The 17438-nt window shown below is 39.8% G+C and overlaps 1 protein-coding gene across 1 annotated transcript in view; it reads left to right on the top strand.

Moving 5' to 3' along the window:
• LOC128641860 (cytochrome P450 2W1) overlaps positions 1-17438 on the top strand; it is a 109155-nt gene that overhangs the window by 659 nt on the left and 91058 nt on the right. The gene's annotated exons all lie outside the window — the stretch shown is intronic.

The raw sequence follows: 17438 nt of genomic DNA, 5'->3' as shown, positions 1-17438 counted from the left end.
TTTGCTGCAATTTAGCACGTTAGTTGACAGCTACTACAAACCATAATAATTCTACATAACTTTGTACAGAAAGTCCTGAGTTATTATGATGCATATATTTTACATTTTTAAATATGTACATAGGAGAATTTTTAAACAGAAGTATTTATTTTATGTTGGACAGACAGACTGACTGATCATGCAGGAATAAAGTTCATTTTTGGTTTCATGTATCAGGCGTGGCAAAAAAGTAAACTGTAATCTGCCAGCATTCCAAAAAAGTAAACTGTAATCTGCCAGCGTACCAAAAAAGTAAACTGTAATCTGCCAGCATGCCAAAAAAGTAAACTGTAATCTGCCAGCATGCCAAAAAAGTAAACTGTAATCTGCCAGCATGCCAAAAAAGTAAACTGTAATCTGCCAGCGTACCAAAAAAGTAAACTGCAATCTGCCAGTGTACCAAAAAAGTAAACTGCAATCTGCCAGCGTACCAAAAAAGTAAACTGTAATCTGCCAGCATGCCAAAAAAGTAAACTGTAATCTGCCAGCATGCCAAAAAAGTAAACTGTAATCTGCCAGCATACCAAAAAAGTAAACTGTAATCTGCCAGCGTACCAAAAAAGTAAACTGTAATCTGCCAGCATGCCAAAAAAGTAAACTGTAATCTGCCAGCATGCCAAAAAAGTAAACTGTAATCTGTCTTTTAAATGACCAAGGTATAATAACTAATTTGGAAATGGTTATACATTTTGAATGGATATACACATTTTGCTGCAATTTAGCACGTTAGTTGACAGCTACTACAAACCATAATAATTCTACATAACTTTGTACAGAAAGTCCTGAGTTATTATGATGCATATATTTTACATTTTTAAATATGTACATAGGAGAATTTTTAAACAGAAGTATTTATTTTATGTTGGACAGACAGACTGACTGGTCATGCAGGAATAAAGTTCATTTTTGGTTTCATGTATCAGGAGTGGCAAAAAAGTAAACTGTAATCTGCCAGCATGCCAAAAAAGTAAACTGTAATCTGCCAGCGTACCAAAAAAGTAAACTGTAATCTGCCAGCGTACCAAAAAAGTAAACTGTAATCTGCCAGCATGACAAAAAAGTAAACTGTAATCTGCCAGCATGCCAAAAAAGTAAACTGTAATCTGCCAGCATGCCAAAAAAGTAAACTGTAATCTGCCAGCGTACCAAAAAAGTAAACTGTAATCTGCCAGCGTACCAAAAAAGTAAACTGTAATCTGCCAGCATGTCAAAAAAGTAAACTGTAATCTGCCAGCATGCCAAAAAAGTAAACTGCAATCTGCCAGCGTACCAAAAAAGTAAACTGTAATCTGCCAGCGTACCAAGAAAGTAAACTGTAATCTGCCAGCTTGCCAAAAAACTAAACTGTAATCTGCCAGCATGCCAAAAAAGTAAACTGTAATCTGCCAGCATGCCAAAAAAGTAAACTGTAATCTGCCAGCGTACCAAAAAAGTAAACTGTAATCTGCCAGCGTACCAAAAAAGTAAACTGTAATCTGCCAGCATGTCAAAAAAGTAAACTGTAATCTGCCAGCATGCCAAAAAAGTAAACTGTAATCTGCCAGCGTACCAAAAAAGTAAACTGTAATCTGCCAGCGTACCAAAAAAATAAACTGTAATCTGCCAGCATGACAAAAAACTAAACTGTAATCTGCCAGCATGACAAAAAAGTAAACTGTAATCTGCCAGCATGACAAAAAAGTAAACTGTAATCTGCCAGCATGCCAAAAAAGTAAACTGTAATCTGTCTTTTAAATGACCAAGGTATAATAACTAATTTGGAAATGGTTATACATTTTGAATGGATATACACATTTTGCTGCAATTTAGCACGTTAGTTGACAGCTACTACAAACCATAATAATTCTACATAACTTTGTACAGAAAGTCCTGAGTTATTATGATGCATATATTTTACATTTTTAAATATGTACATAGGAGAATTTTTAAACAGAAGTATTTATTTTATGTTGGACAGACAGACTGACTGGTCATGCAGGAATAAAGTTCATTTTTGGTTTCATGTATCAGGAGTGGCAAAAAAGTAAACTGTAATCTGCCAGCATGCCAAAAAAGTAAACTGTAATCTGCCAGCATACCAAAAAAGTAAACTGTAATCTGCCAGCGTACCAAAAAAGTAAACTGTAATCTGCCAGCATGCCAAAAAAGTAAACTGTAATCTGCCAGCATGCCAAAAAAGTAAACTGTAATCTGTCTTTTAAATGACCAAGGTATAATAACTAATTTGGAAATGGTTATACATTTTGAATGGATATACACATTTTGCTGCAATTTAGCACGTTAGTTGACAGCTACTACAAACCATAATAATTCTACATAACTTTGTACAGAAAGTCCTGAGTTATTATGATGCATATATTTTACATTTTTAAATATGTACATAGGAGAATTTTTAAACAGAAGTATTTATTTTATGTTGGACAGACAGACTGACTGGTCATGCAGGAATAAAGTTCATTTTTGGTTTCATGTATCAGGAGTGGCAAAAAAGTAAACTGTAATCTGCCAGCATGCCAAAAAAGTAAACTGTAATCTGCCAGCATGCCAAAAAAGTAAACTGTAATCTGCCAGCGTACCAAAAAAGTAAACTGTAATCTGCCAGCGTACCAAAAAAGTAAACTGTAATCTGCCAGCATGACAAAAAAGTAAACTGTAATCTGCCAGCATGACAAAAAAGTAAACTGTAATCTGCCAGCATGCCAAAAAAGTAAACTGTAATCTGCCAGCGTACCAAAAAAGTAAACTGTAATCTGCCAGCGTACCAAAAAAGTAAACTGTAATCTGCCAGCATGTCAAAAAAGTAAACTGTAATCTGCCAGCATGCCAAAAAAGTAAACTGCAATCTGCCAGCGTACCAAAAAAGTAAACTGTAATCTGCCAGCGTACCAAGAAAGTAAACTGTAATCTGCCAGCATGCCAAAAAACTAAACTGTAATCTGCCAGCATGCCAAAAAAGTAAACTGTAATCTGCCAGCATGCCAAAAAAGTAAACTGTAATCTGCCAGCGTACCAAAAAAGTAAACTGTAATCTGCCAGCGTACCAAAAAAGTAAACTGTAATCTGCCAGCATGTCAAAAAAGTAAACTGTAATCTGCCAGCATGCCAAAAAAGTAAACTGTAATCTGCCAGCGTACCAAAAAAGTAAACTGTAATCTGCCAGCGTACCAAAAAAATAAACTGTAATCTGCCAGCATGCCAAAAAACTAAACTGTAATCTGCCAGCATGACAAAAAAGTAAACTGTAATCTGCCAGCATGACAAAAAAGTAAACTGTAATCTGCCAGCATGCCAAAAAAGTAAACTGTCATCTGCCAGCGTACCAAAAAAGAACATTATTCCCTAAGAAGCTTAATTTCACATCCAACCTCAGATTTATTTTATTATTAGCAAGCATATATACATATTAACTCACACTGAGAAAGTTTACAAAAAGTAAACCTCATCTCACTAAAGTATGTGCACCCTTGGTATATATAGCCTTAAGAGGACAGGAAACCCCAAAATATTCTTGATTTGGATAGAACATACAATTTTAAACAACTTTCCAATTTACATCCATTATCAAATGTGCTTTGTTCTCTTGTTATCTTTTGCTGAAGGAACAGCATTGCACTACTGTTAGCCAATCACATGAGACAAATGTATGCAGGCACCAATTAGCAGCAGCTCCCACTAGTATAGGTTATGTTCTTATTCTTTTTCAGAAAGGGATACCAAGAGAACAAAGAACATTTGAAAATAGAAGTGAATTTAAAGGGACACTGAACCCAATTTTTTTCTTTCGTGATTCAGAAAGAGCATGCAATTTTAAGCAACTTTCTAATTTACTCCTATTTTCAATTTTTCTTCGTTCTCTTGCTATCTTTATTTGAAAAAGAAGGCATCTAAGCTTTTTTTTTCTTGGTTTAGTACTCTGGACAGCACTTTTTTATTGGTGGATGAATTTATCCACCAATCAGCAAGGACAACCCAGGTTGTTCACCAAAAATGGGCCGGCATCTAAACTTACATTCTTGCATTTCAAATAAAGATACCAAGAGAATGAAGAAACTTTGATAATAGGAGTAAATTAGAAAGTTGCTTAAACTTTCATGCTCTATCTGCATCACAAAAGAAAGAATTTGGGTTCAGTGTCCCTTTAAAAGTGTCTTAAAATGACATTAGATCTGAATCATGCAAGTTTAATTTTGACGTTCCTATCCCTTTAAAATGTGAATTTATTTGTACTACAGAGAGAGAGTAAGGCTTTTGCCGAACTATTTAAATTGCAGTACCATTGCAAAACACTGTGGGTCAGATTATGAATGGAGCATAAACGTTTGCGTGCAAGCGTTATTGGGTTTTCGTTAGTTGCTCTGGTATTACAAGTTTAAAGTAAACAATACATATGAATGTCTAAAGATGGATATGTATTTTTATATAAATATCTATATATATGCACATATGTATTTATAAGTGTATATATGTATTTACAGATGTATATACACAAATAAACACATATGTATACATATATAGACATATATATATATATGTGCATTGGAGCCCTTTGCAGTTAAGTAGATGAAAACCTGAAAAAGTATATTTATGCAATATTCATATTTAATAAAGGGTTATACTGTGTATTTACTGTCATTTTTTCGCATTCCAATGTTCTGCACATAGTTCCATGTTCCAAGTATTTTAAATATATATTCCTATATATATCTGTATATATCTATAAGTATAATCATGTATACATGTAAGTATAGAGATATATTGTACCAAAATACTATTATATATTTATATATATATATATATATATATATATATATATATATATATATATATATATATATATATATATATATATATATATATATATATATAGCCAAAGTACAAGAAGGGGTATATGCACTCTCACCAGCTACCATCAACTGCCAGGGTGCTCTGTAGGAAAATTCATAAGCAAAATGGAAAAAAGCACTCACTGGTCTTCAGATAACAAATCCAAGTAAACATTTTATTAGTGACATTTCGGGACAAAATAGCGTCCCTTCCTCTGACCAACAGAAACTGCAAACAAACAAACTAATAAAGGCCTGTTAAGCCCTCCCCTAAAGAGGCCACCAATGAATGGAGGCCGTGTGCAAACCTATCAAGACTGTACCAAATGACAGAAAGTGTGACCTTGAACAAACATATATAGTGTCTAATGCCTGAATTGTGTAACAAGTGTATATTAATATATAAATAAATAAACAGGGTGTACAAAACTACATATGTGTCCCTCATCCGAAGACACTGATAACCAACAACCCTGGCATAGTGGGAACCCACATGTGGAACATTCCAAATCCGGTGTAGCCGAAAAACACACGCCCCCATGGGAGTTAACAATATCAACATAAACAAATACTCAATGTGTAAGATCAAAGTCTTAAAACATCCACTTAAAATAGTGTGAATAAACCCCTGGTTACCAGTGCAAGAGCATTCATATCAAAGAAAAAACTCATGTCCATTTAGCATATTAAGACCTTTTTCTTGTCAGAACCGATCGTAGTAGAACTCAGCCACACCTACCGTTGCCTGATTGGTCAAAGACCGCAATACAACAGACCACTGATAGGCTCACTGCAGCGATGTGTGAGCAATAGTAAACAAACCTCTCTTTAAACACTCATCATACTCCCAAAATATTTCATCGTATCGCCAGAGTGCATCAGAACCATCAAAACTATTAAACAGCGCAGCATGTCATCTCACAAGCTGCTGCGAGCGCCACAGACACACATATTACTACCACCGATAGTACAATAAAATCATAACATGCCTGGTTCATTATGCCTACAATTCCCGGCTACACCGGATTTGGAATGTTCCACATGTGGGTTCCCACTATGCCAGGGTTGTTGGTTATCAGTGTCTTCGGATGAGGGACACATATGTAGTTTTGTACACCCTGTTTATTTATTTATATATTAATATACACTTGTTACACAATTCAGGCATTAGACACTATATATGTTTGTTCAAGGTCACACTTTCTGTCATTTGGTACAGTCTTGATAGGTTTGCACACGGCCTCCATTCATTGGTGGCCTCTTTAGGGGAGGGCTTAACAGGCCTTTATTAGTTTGTTTGTTTGCAGTTTCTGTTGGTCAGAGGAAGGGACGCTATTTTGTCCGGAAACGTCACTAATAACATTTTTACTTGGATTTGTTATCTGAAGACCAGTGAGTGCTTTTTTCCATTTTGCTTAAATATAGCGCACAATGGGGCCTATCTATCAAGCTCCGAATGGAGTTATGAAGCAGCTGCTTCATAACCTGCCCGCCTGCTCTGAGCAGGCGGACAGACATCGCCGGAAATCAACCCGATCGAGTACGATCGGGTTGATTGACAGCTCCCTGCTGGCGGCCCATTGGCCGCGAGTCTGCAGGGGGCGGCGTTGCACCAGCAGCTTTTGTGAGCTGCTGGTGCAATGCTGAATACGGTGAGCGTATTGCTCACCGTATTCAGCGAGGTCTGGCGGACCTGATCCGCACTGTCGGATCAGGTCCGCCAGACTATGATAAATAGAGGCCAAAATGAGAATGGGTTTGCGTGCGAGTAGGGTGTTTTTTCCACGTTTGTTTCTCCAGTCCCTTCTATGGGAGAATAGGTTATCACATGTGCAATATTGTAATTTTGACTTTTTGCACGCGTCTGGTTAGCGTGTGAGCGATAACTTTTTACTTTCAACTTGTACTCTAGCAAAAGAGTTTTTTACTTTCAACTTGCACTCTAGCAAAAGCACTAAATAGCGCTCCACTCGTAATCTGACCCTTTGTGTACTAATTCTGTTTAAAGGGACAGTCTACTTCAGAATTTTTATTGTTTAAAAAGATAGATAATTCCTGTATTACCCAGTCCCTAGTTTTGCATAACCAACATGGTTATATTAATATACTTTTTACTTCTGTGATGACCTTGGGGCCGAATTATCAAACTCTGAATGGACCTTAATGCCCCAGTTTCTGTGCGAGCCTTCAGGCTCGCCGGAAACAGTAGTTATGAAGCAGCGGTCTAAGCTCCATAACTTGTCCGCTGCCTCTGAGGCTGGGGTCTTCAATCCGCCTGATCCTATACGATCGGGCTGATTGACATCCCCTGCTAGCGGACGATTGGCCGCAAATCTGCAGGGGGCGGCATTGCATAAGCAGTTCACCAGAACAATGTGCAATGATAATTGTGGACAGCGTATGCTGTCGGCATTTATCAATGTGCGGCGGACATGATACGCTACATTGTATCATGGCCGTCCGCACTTTAATACATCGCCCCTCTTGTATCGAAGCCTCTGCAGACTGCCTTCTTATTTCCGTTCTTTCGACAGATTTGCATTTTAGCCAATCAGTGCTGACTCATAAATAACTCCACGGGAGTGAGCACAATATTATCTATATGACACATATGAACTAGCGCTGTCTAACTGTGCCTTTTTTGGGGGGTGGGGATTACTTGTAGAATGGGTTAGTATTTTTTTTTTTTTATTATTCATTTTTATTGAGAAAGGAAAGAAACTTATACAATTGATACAACAGTGTATCAGATTCACGGAATATCAAAATTATATTACAGTTTAAACACAAACAGCTTTAGTTAGCAGAATTCTACATCCAATGACAACCATTGTAGTAATTGTTTTGTGGTAAATATAAAAGTAGAACACAGCTTTGATTTTCAGAGAGTACTTGTATGCTATTCTCTGTAGAGTTCTCTAAGAAGGTCATGAACCAACTGGTTTATGGGAGTTATAGAATTCTTCCCAAAGAAAATGTATGGCTAGAGATTCATCTATACATTTAGTATTAACATACTGATGCGTTTCAAAGTGTGCGTGACTAAAGATTTCCAATCTAAAATAGACGGAATATTAGTTGTCTTCCAGACGGGATCAATCTTCTAGCACAATTGAGCACAACAATCTATATCTTAATTTGCATTTGATTCTGAGGAGGTTATTTAGTAAGAAAGTAGCTGGATCGAAAGGTATTATAATGCCTAAGGTTTGTTCAGTAGCTGACTTTCATCTAGATTACGAGTTTTGCGTTGCGGCTCGTAACGCTGAAAATATGACATTTTTAGAGTTAAAACAGCACCACAGCTATTACAAGTCTTGTCGGTATAGGTGTACCGCACACCTTTTAGCCTGTAACACAGCGTCAGTCCCGCACTCGTAAAAATGATGTTTTTTCATGGGATTCCCATAGCGCTGGTATTATGAGGCAAAAAAGTGAGCATTATAGCCTAAAACGACAAGATCTGTAACGCCATCTGAAGTCAGTAGTTATGAGTTTTACGCTACAAAGCTGTAGCATAAAACTCATAACTAAAGTGTTACAAAGTACACTAAACACACTAAACACCCATAAACTACCTATTAACCCCTAAACCGAGACCCTCCCGCATCGCACTATAATACATTTATTAACCCCTAATCTGCTGCTCCTGACATCGCCACCACTAATAAAATGTATTAACCCCTATTCCGCAGCTACCCAACATTATCCCCACTATAATAAACCTATTAACCCCTAAACCGCTGCCCTCCCGCATCGCAAACACTATTGAAATATTATTAACCCCTAATCTGCCGTCCGCCCATACTGCCTCTATAATAAACCTATTAACCCCTAAACCGCAAGCCCCCCACAACAAAATAAACTAAAATAAACTATTAACCCCTAAACCGAAGAGCCCCCCACAACGTAATATACTAAAATAAACTATTAACCCCTAAACCTAACGACCCCATAACTTTATATTAAAATTACAATTTCCCTATCTTAAATGAAATTAAAATTTACCTATCAAATTTATAAAATTAATTATTAAACTAAAATTAAACTAACTACCAATTAAATAAAACTAAACTACACATTAACAAATCCTAACACTACTCTAAAAATTACAAAAAGTATCTAATTAAAAAAAAAAAATTAAATTACAAGAAAACAAATACTAAATTATGAAAAATTACAAACAAATTATCAAAAATAAAAAAGAATTACACCTAATCTAATAGCCCTATCAAAATAAAAAGTCCCCCCCCAAAATAAAAAAATCCCTAGCCTACAATAAACTACCAAAGGCCCTTAAAAGGGCCCTTTTGTGGGGCATTGCCCCAAAGATATCAGCTCCTTTACCTGTAAAAAAATACAAACACCCCCCCCAACAGTAAAACCCACCACCCAACCAACCCCCCCAAATAAAAAAGCTATTTTATACTACTAAAATCTAAAATAACCTAAGCTACCCATTGCCCTGAAAAGGGCATTTGGATGAGCATTGCCCTTAAAAGGGCATTTAGCTATTTTACATTGCCCAAACCCTAATCTAAAAAAAAACACCCAAAAAACCCTTAAAAAAAAAAACTAACACTAACCCTCGACGATCCACTTACAGTTGTTGAAGTCCCGCTTGAAGAATCTATCCAGCCGGCGAAGTCATCATCCATGTGGCAAGAAGTCTTCATCCAGGGGGCCTCTTCGATCTTCATCCAGCCGGCGTGGAGCGGGTCTATCCTGAAGACATCCGGCGTGGAGCATCCTCTTCATATGGTCGCCGCCGTATACGGATTCTTCAATGCAAGTGATGCAATCCAAGATGGCGTCCCTTACATTCCTATTGGCTGAAATATTTTAATCAACCAATAGGAATTAGAGCTGCTACAATCCTATTGGCTGTTCCAATCAGCCAATAGGATTGAGCTCAATCCTATTGGCTGATTGGAACATCCAATAGGATTTTAGCAGCTCTAATTCCAATTGACTTATTGAAATCTTTCAGCCAATAGGAATGCAAGGGACGCCATCTTGGATTGCGTCACTTGCATTGAAGAATCAGTATACGGCGGCGACTATATGAAGAGGATGCTCCACGCCGTATGTCTTCAGGATGGACCCACTCCACGCCAGCTGAATGAAGATCAAAGAGGAGGCATGGATGATGACTTCATCGGCTGAATAAAGATTGAAGAGGCCGCCTGGATGAAGACTTCTTGCCGCATGGATGATGACTTTGCCTGCTGGATGGATCCTTCAAGCGGGACTTCAACAACTGTAAGTGGATCGTCGGGGATGAGTGTTAGATTTTTCTAAGGGTTTTTTGGGTGTTTTTTTTTAGATTAGGGTTTGGGCAATGTAAAATAGCTAAATGCCCTTTTAAGGGCAATGCCCATACAAATGCCCTTTTCAGGGCAATGGGTAGCTTAGGTTATTTTAGATAGTATTTTTATTTGGGGGGTTGGTTGGGTAGTGGGTTTTACTGTTGAGGGAGTGTTTGTATTTTTTTTTACAGGTAAAAGAGCTGATATCTTTGAAGCAATGCCCCACAAAAGGCCCTTTTAAGGGCCATTGGTAGTTTATTGTAGGCTAGGGTTTTTTATTTGGGGGGGGGGCTTTTTCATTTTGATAGGGCTATTAGATTAGGTGTATTTTTTTTTATTTTTGATAATTTGTTTGTTATTTTTCGTAATTTAGTGTTTTGCTTTTTTGTAATTTAGTTATTTTTTTGTTGTTGTAATTAGATACTTTTTGGATTAATGTGTAGTTTAGTTTTATTTAATTGGTAGTTAATTGTTAGTTTAATAATTATAATAGTTTGTTAGTTTAAAATTAATTTTATAAATTTGACAGGTGAGTTTTGATTTAATTTAAGATCGGGAAATTGTAATTTTAATATAAAGTTAGGGGGTCATTAGGTTTAGGAGTTAATAGTTTATTTTAGTATATTCCATTGTGGGGGGCTTTCAGTTTAGGGGTTAATAGTTTATTGTAGTTTATTTCATTGTGGGGGGTTTACGGTTTAGGGGTTAATAGGTTTATCATAGTGGTGGTGTGGGAGGACGGCAGATTAGGGGTTAATAATATTTAAATAGTGCTTGTGATGTGGTAGGGCGACGGTTTAGGGGTTAATAGGTTTATTATAGTGGCGACGATGTCGGGGAGCGGCGGAATAAGGGTTAATATATTTTATTAGTGGTGGTGATGTCAGGGGTAGCAGATTAGGGGTTAATAATATTATGTAGGTGGCAGCGATGTCGGGGGCAGCAGATTAGGGTTGTTTAGAAGTGAGGTTTATGCTAGGGTGTTAGGTTTAAATGTAACTTTTATTTTCCCCATAGACATCAATAGGGCTGCGTTATGGAGCTTTTTATTCCGCGATCGCAGGTGTTAGGCTTTTTTTTTGCCGGCTCTCCCCATTGATGTCTATGGGGAAATCGTGCACGAGCACGTCAAACACAGCGCTTGTTTTCAGTGCGGTATGGAGCTCAACGCAACCATATCGCCTGCACAAGCTTGCTTTTTTTAAACTTGTAATGGAAGCGCTATAGGGAGTGAAATAACGCAGCTTTTGTTGCAATCGTTAAAAACCCTATAGCGCTCAAAACTCGTAATATAGGTGTATATCTCTTGCAAATAACATGCAATGTGAGGGCATATCCACCAGATGTGTTGGAAATATCCTATAACTCCACAAGATCTCCAACAATCGGCATTCATGTTTTTAAAAATGGAAGCCAATCTGGCAGGGGTATAGTACCAACGATACATAAGTTTCAAGTTCCTCTCAACATGAGGTGGTATGACTACTCATATTAACAAACATTTTTGACCAATCTTTTGGGGGTATCTGAAAATGAAATTCCTCTATAGGTCTGGAGATTTCTAGAGTGATAACCAAAAAGAATTTTGTATATGAGAGAGAGGGAGCCTCTGGAGTAAATAGTCAAATTGCACATTGATTCAAACATTGTGAGGGGTCTACAAAGATTATCATTGTTAATATTGGAGGTAATGTAGTAATTTAGCAGAAGGTATCTGCACAAGGGAGCAAAGTAGTCTTCAAATGTGTTCATCTGTTCCATTTTAGATTTGAGTTTACCATCTCTCAAAACTCTGCACCAGGGGATCATTTCGTGCAGAGATACCATTTGTGTGTAAGGTCTTTAGGGGGTTATATGAAGTTTGTGATTGTTCCGTAGCAGGGTTAATAACAAGGGAATTGTTGAAATATTTTCAAATTTGGCAACATGCTTATCCCAGGGTTAGCATTTATTTTAGTGAAAAAAAGCTAAATCCCATTTGGCAATGCCCTTGTCAGGGTTTTTTCCTCACTTGTTTGCCATGTGCTGCTGGCAGCCATTTTACTCACCTCTCTTCCTGACTATGGTGCATTGTGGGGGATGCTGCTCACTTCCTGCACTTTATTTTATGGCCAGACTGGTTTACATCATCCATGTGAGACAGGATGCAGTCTCAGAATTGTGATGTCATCACTTATTATTTAAAGGGCCTCTGTTCAGTATGCTTTGCCCTTGCGTTGTCTCAGACCTGTTTGTGAGAGCTCCTGTGTATTACCTGGCTGTCTGACATCCTTCCTGGTTCCTGATCCCTGGCTTGTTCCTGACTCTGCTGTTCTCCTTGTTCCTAATTCCGGCTCGTCTGACTACTTGCTTTGGCTCCTGACTCGGCTTGTCTTACTACCAGCTCTAGTTTTGATTCCTGGCTTGTTATTTGACTTGTGGACTTTTTATTATTTTTTGCTATTAATAAAAGTGTGATTATTTTTGCACTTCTCGTCTTAGTCTGATTCCTGGCACCCTGACATTACGCAAGGGCCATGAATCCTGATGGTGCCAATAATCCACCTTTACCTGCCATAATTTCCAGGATGGATGAACAGTATCACCGCTTGGATCAATTTGCACTAGACCTACAAACCCTGCTGACCCGAACTGCACATTTGGACCAAAGTGTCCCGCAAGTTATGGCTGCTCCTGTTTCCGCTGCTGCACCTATGCCTACCAGGAGCATGTCCAGTTCTGCACCTCTACTTCAGTGATATGGAGGAGATCCTAATCAGTGCAGAGGGTTTTTGAACCTGGTGGGCATTTACTTTGAGATGTTACCTCAGGCGTTTCTCTCTGACAGAGCTAAGGTAGGATTTCTCATCTCGTTACTCTCTGACACAGCTCTTGCCTGGGCTAATCCCTTGTGGGAGACTAATAAACCTGTGATTTCAAATTACCCTGAATTTGTGGCCTCCTTTCAAAGAGTATTTGATGTTCCGGCTCGCTCCTCCTCTGCTGCTAAACTACTCATGTCCATTCAGCAAGGTACAAGATCTCTTGCTCAGTATGCCATTGAGTTCCGTACGCTTGCAGCAGAGGTAGGCTGGAACAATGAAGCCCTTGTTGTCGTCTTCTTTCATGGGCTCTCTGATGCGATTAAAGACAAAGTTGCTGCCAGAGATTTACCAGAGGATCTCAAGGCATTGATGTCTTTTTTAATCCTAATTGACATCAGACTAAGTGAGAGGTCTTCTTTCAAGGAGCGCTTGCGGAAGCCTCCTGTACCGTTGTCTCCTATGTGTTCATTCCCACCCATGCCTCCCTCTCCTCCCATGCCTCCTGGTCCCGAGTCACAAGGTACTGCTGAGCCGATGCAGTTGGGATTCACACATCTCTCCATGGCGGAGAGGGCCTTTAGGAGGAGGGAGGGGCTCTGCCTCTATTGTGGGTTACAGGGCCAGCTTTTGAAGTCTTGTCCTACACGGCCGGGAAACGCTCACACCTGTCGGGGGCAGACCTTGGGTGGTTTATCCTCGTCCCCGGAACCGCTAAAGGAGAAACCTTTGGTCACGATTGTTCTTTCCTGAGTGGACTCCTCCATAGTCACCCAGGCTCTTGTTGACTCCGGTGCTGCGGGCTATTTCATTGACAGTGCTTTTGTATCGAAGCACTCCATTACTGTTTTGCCTCGGTCGTTCCGCTTGCTATTGAGGCCATTGATTGCAGGCCCCTTCAGCCCGCTCTCGTTACTCACGAAACCGCTCCATTGTCCATGGCTGTTGGGGCTCGCCATTTTGAAACCCTCCAGTTCCAGGTGATAAACTCTCCACATTTTTCGGTTGTTCTGGGTTATCCCTGGCTCCAAAAGCACAATCTCAGTCTCGACTGGTGCAGGTCCGAAATTTTGTAGTGGTCTCCGCAATGTATTTCCACTTGTCTTCAGAAACCAGTTAAAGTCTTGTGCACTTCTTCAGTATCTCAATTGCCAGAGGAGTACCGAGAGTTCATAGACGTTTTTGACAAGGTGCTTGCCGGTACGTTGCCTCCTCACCGGTCTTACGATTGTGCCATAGACCTGCAACCCGGAGCCATTCCTCCTCGGGGCCGGGTTTACCCTCTGTCTGTTGCAGAGAATTGTGCTATGGAGGAGTATGTTTCCGATGCTCTGTCGCGGGGGATCATCCGCAAATCCTGCTCTCCTGCAGGGGCTGGCTTCTTCTTTGTGAAGAAAAAGGGTGGCGAGTTAAGACCATGCATCGATTATAGGGGTCTTAATCGTCTTACCATTAAGAATGCTTACCCTATTCCGCTCATTACGGAACTCTTTGACCGCCTCAAGGGAGCTACGGTCTTTACTAAGCTTGATTTGAGAGGAGCGTACAATCTCGCTAGGATCAAGGAGGGCCACGAATGGAAAACAGCATTTAACACCAGGAGCGGGCATTATGAGTATCTTGTAATGCCCTTTGACCTATGTAATGCTCCTGCTGTTTTCCTGGAATTTATTAATGATGTCCTACTAGATATGTTGCAATAGTGTGTTGTGGTGTACTTAGACGACATCCTCATACACTCACCCACACTTGAGGCTCATCGGTCTGATGTTACAGGGGTTCTTCAGAGACTACGTGAGAACGGCCTGTTTTGTAAACTTGAGAAATGTGAGTTCCATCAAACTCAAGTAACCTTCCTAGGTTATGTTATCTCCACTGCAGGGTTCTCCATGGATCCTGACAAGTTATCTGCAGTTCTGCATTGGCCTCGCCCAGTTGGTCTTCGGTCTATTCAACGTTTTTTGGGGTTCGCCAATTACTATAGAAAGTTTATTAAAAACTTTTCTTCCTTGGTCAAACCTTTTACAGACATGACCCGTAAAGAGAATGATCTACTCCATTGGTCACCTACTGCCATTGAGGCCTTTGATAGTCTTAAGACTGCCTTTGCTGCCGCTCCAGCTCTGGCTCATCCTAACCCTGTCCTGCCTTTCGTTCTTGAGGGCGATGCGTCTGAGACTGGAGTAGGTGCCCTCTTGTCTCAACGTCCTATGCCTGACGGTTCCTTGCATCCGTGTGGTTTCTTCTCTAAGAAATTGTCTCCAGCGGAGTGCAATTATGAAATTGGCAACAGGGAATTACTGGCCATAATTTTGGCACTCAAGGAATGGAGGCATCTTCTCGAGGGTACTAGCGTGCCAGTGCTCATTCTTACTGACCACAAGAATTTAACTTATCTATCTGAAGCAAAAAGTTTGTCGCTGGGCGCTATTTTTGTCTAGATTTAATTATGTGGTCTCCTACCTGCCTGATAGTAAGAATGTTAGGGCTGATGCCCTCTCTCGACAATTTTCACCTCTGTCCAAGGAGGAGTCTGTACCTACTCCAGTTATACCTCCTGACCATATTTTGGCTACCATACGTACTAATTTGACTTCTCCCTTGGGGGAGGAGATCCTGGCTGCACAAACCAAGGCACCTCCTGAGAAACCTAGTGGTAAGTGTTTTGTTCCTGAGAATCTTCGAACTAAACTTTTGCACACTTACCACTATCCTAAAGCCGCAAGTCACCCAGGCAAGAACCAAATGATTTGGTCTGTCACTCGAAAATTCTGGTGGCCAGGTCTTCGTTCTGATGTTGCTGCGTATGTTGCCTCCTGCTCAGTTTGTGCACAGAATAAGACTCCTCGACGTCTTCCTGTGGGTCTTCTTCAACCTATTGCTAATGGTGAGCATCCTTCAACACATCTTTCCATGGACTTCATTGTCGAGCTCCCTGTTTCCAATGGCAATACTATTATCCTTATGGTGGTTGACCGTTTTTCTAAAATGTCACATTGCATTCCCTTGAAGAAGTTGCCTACCGCTCAGGAGCTTGCTTCAATTTTTGCCCGTGAGGTCTTCCGTTTACATGGGTTACCCAAGGAGATAGTGTCGGACCGGGGTAGCCAGTTTGTCTCCAGATTTTGGCATTCTTTTTGTGCTCAAATGGGGATCCAGCTCTCCTTCTCCTCTGCATATCACCCTCAATCCAATGGGGCTGTGGAACGGTCTAATCAAGCTCTGGAACAGTTCCTCCATTGCTATGTCTCAGATTACCACAATAATTGGTCTGAACTGTTACCTTGGGCAGAGTTTGCTCGTAATAGTGCTATTAATGCTTCCTCCAAGTTATCCCGTTCATGGCGAATTATGGGTTTCAACCATCCTTGTTGCCCGATTCATTCATGTCTCAGGGTATTCCAGCTTTGGAAGCAGCATCTCCGGCAACTCCGTTCCACGTGGGTGCAGATTCAGGATTGCCTTCATCGTTCTATGCAGCACCAAAAGTTCCAGGCTGATCGTAGGCGTCTGCCTGCACCTTCCTACCAGGTTGGTGAGAGAGTTTGGCTGTCCTCCCGCAACTTAAACCTTTGTGTGCCTTCCAATAAACTGGCTCCCTGTTATGTTGGTCCTTTTCAAATACTCCAACGGGTCAATCCTGTGGCCTACGCTCTTGACCTTCCTCCTGCAATGCGCATCTCCAATGTTTTTCATGTCTCCCTCTTGAAACCATTGGTTTGTAACATGGCCGGACTGGGACCAAAAATAGGCCAAGCATTTTAAGGCAAAGCAGCCCACTCCCCCCCCCATTCTCTATTAGCCGTATATCAAATATTACAGGTATAATATATAGGTTGGTATGGGGAAAAAATTAACCACAAGACAATAAACTAACCAATTAGTGCACATAACTCTTACTAGAATTCAAGCACAGAGACCTGGCGCCGCAGTAGTGTGTGTTGTATCTGTGTAGACTTAATAAGTGTCATACAAGCCCCTGCTGACTCTCTGAGATGGTTCTAAATTACTAATTATAGTTAGAGGGGTATTTATAGGGTGAAGGGTTATTTATATTTTAAGGGGGATTTATCAGATAACAGGATTCTTATATGGTTATGAGGAATTTATGGGGTAACAGGATATATAGAGGGGTATTTATATAATACAGTACACTACCGCCATATTTGTACTCTCACCACTACAGCTGTATTATTGTATAACAACTAGCTTTAAAGGGACAGTCTAGGCCAAAATAAAGTTTAATGATTCAGATAGAGCATGTAATTTTAAACAATTTTCCAATTTACTTTTATCACCAATTTTGCTTTGTGGTCTTGGTATTCTTAGTTGAAAGCTTAACCTAGGAGGTTCATATGCTAATTTCTTAGACCTTGAAGGCCGCCTCTTTTCAGAATGCATTTTAACAGTTTTTCACCACTAGAGGGTGTTAGTTCACGTATTTCATATAGATAACACTGTGATCG

Source organism: Bombina bombina, chromosome 11 (assembly GCF_027579735.1).
Source record: "Bombina bombina isolate aBomBom1 chromosome 11, aBomBom1.pri, whole genome shotgun sequence".
NCBI lineage: Eukaryota > Metazoa > Chordata > Amphibia > Anura > Bombinatoridae > Bombina > Bombina bombina.
The sequence above is the reverse complement of the archived record's forward strand: the minus strand, read 5'-3'. Positions and strand labels throughout refer to the sequence as shown.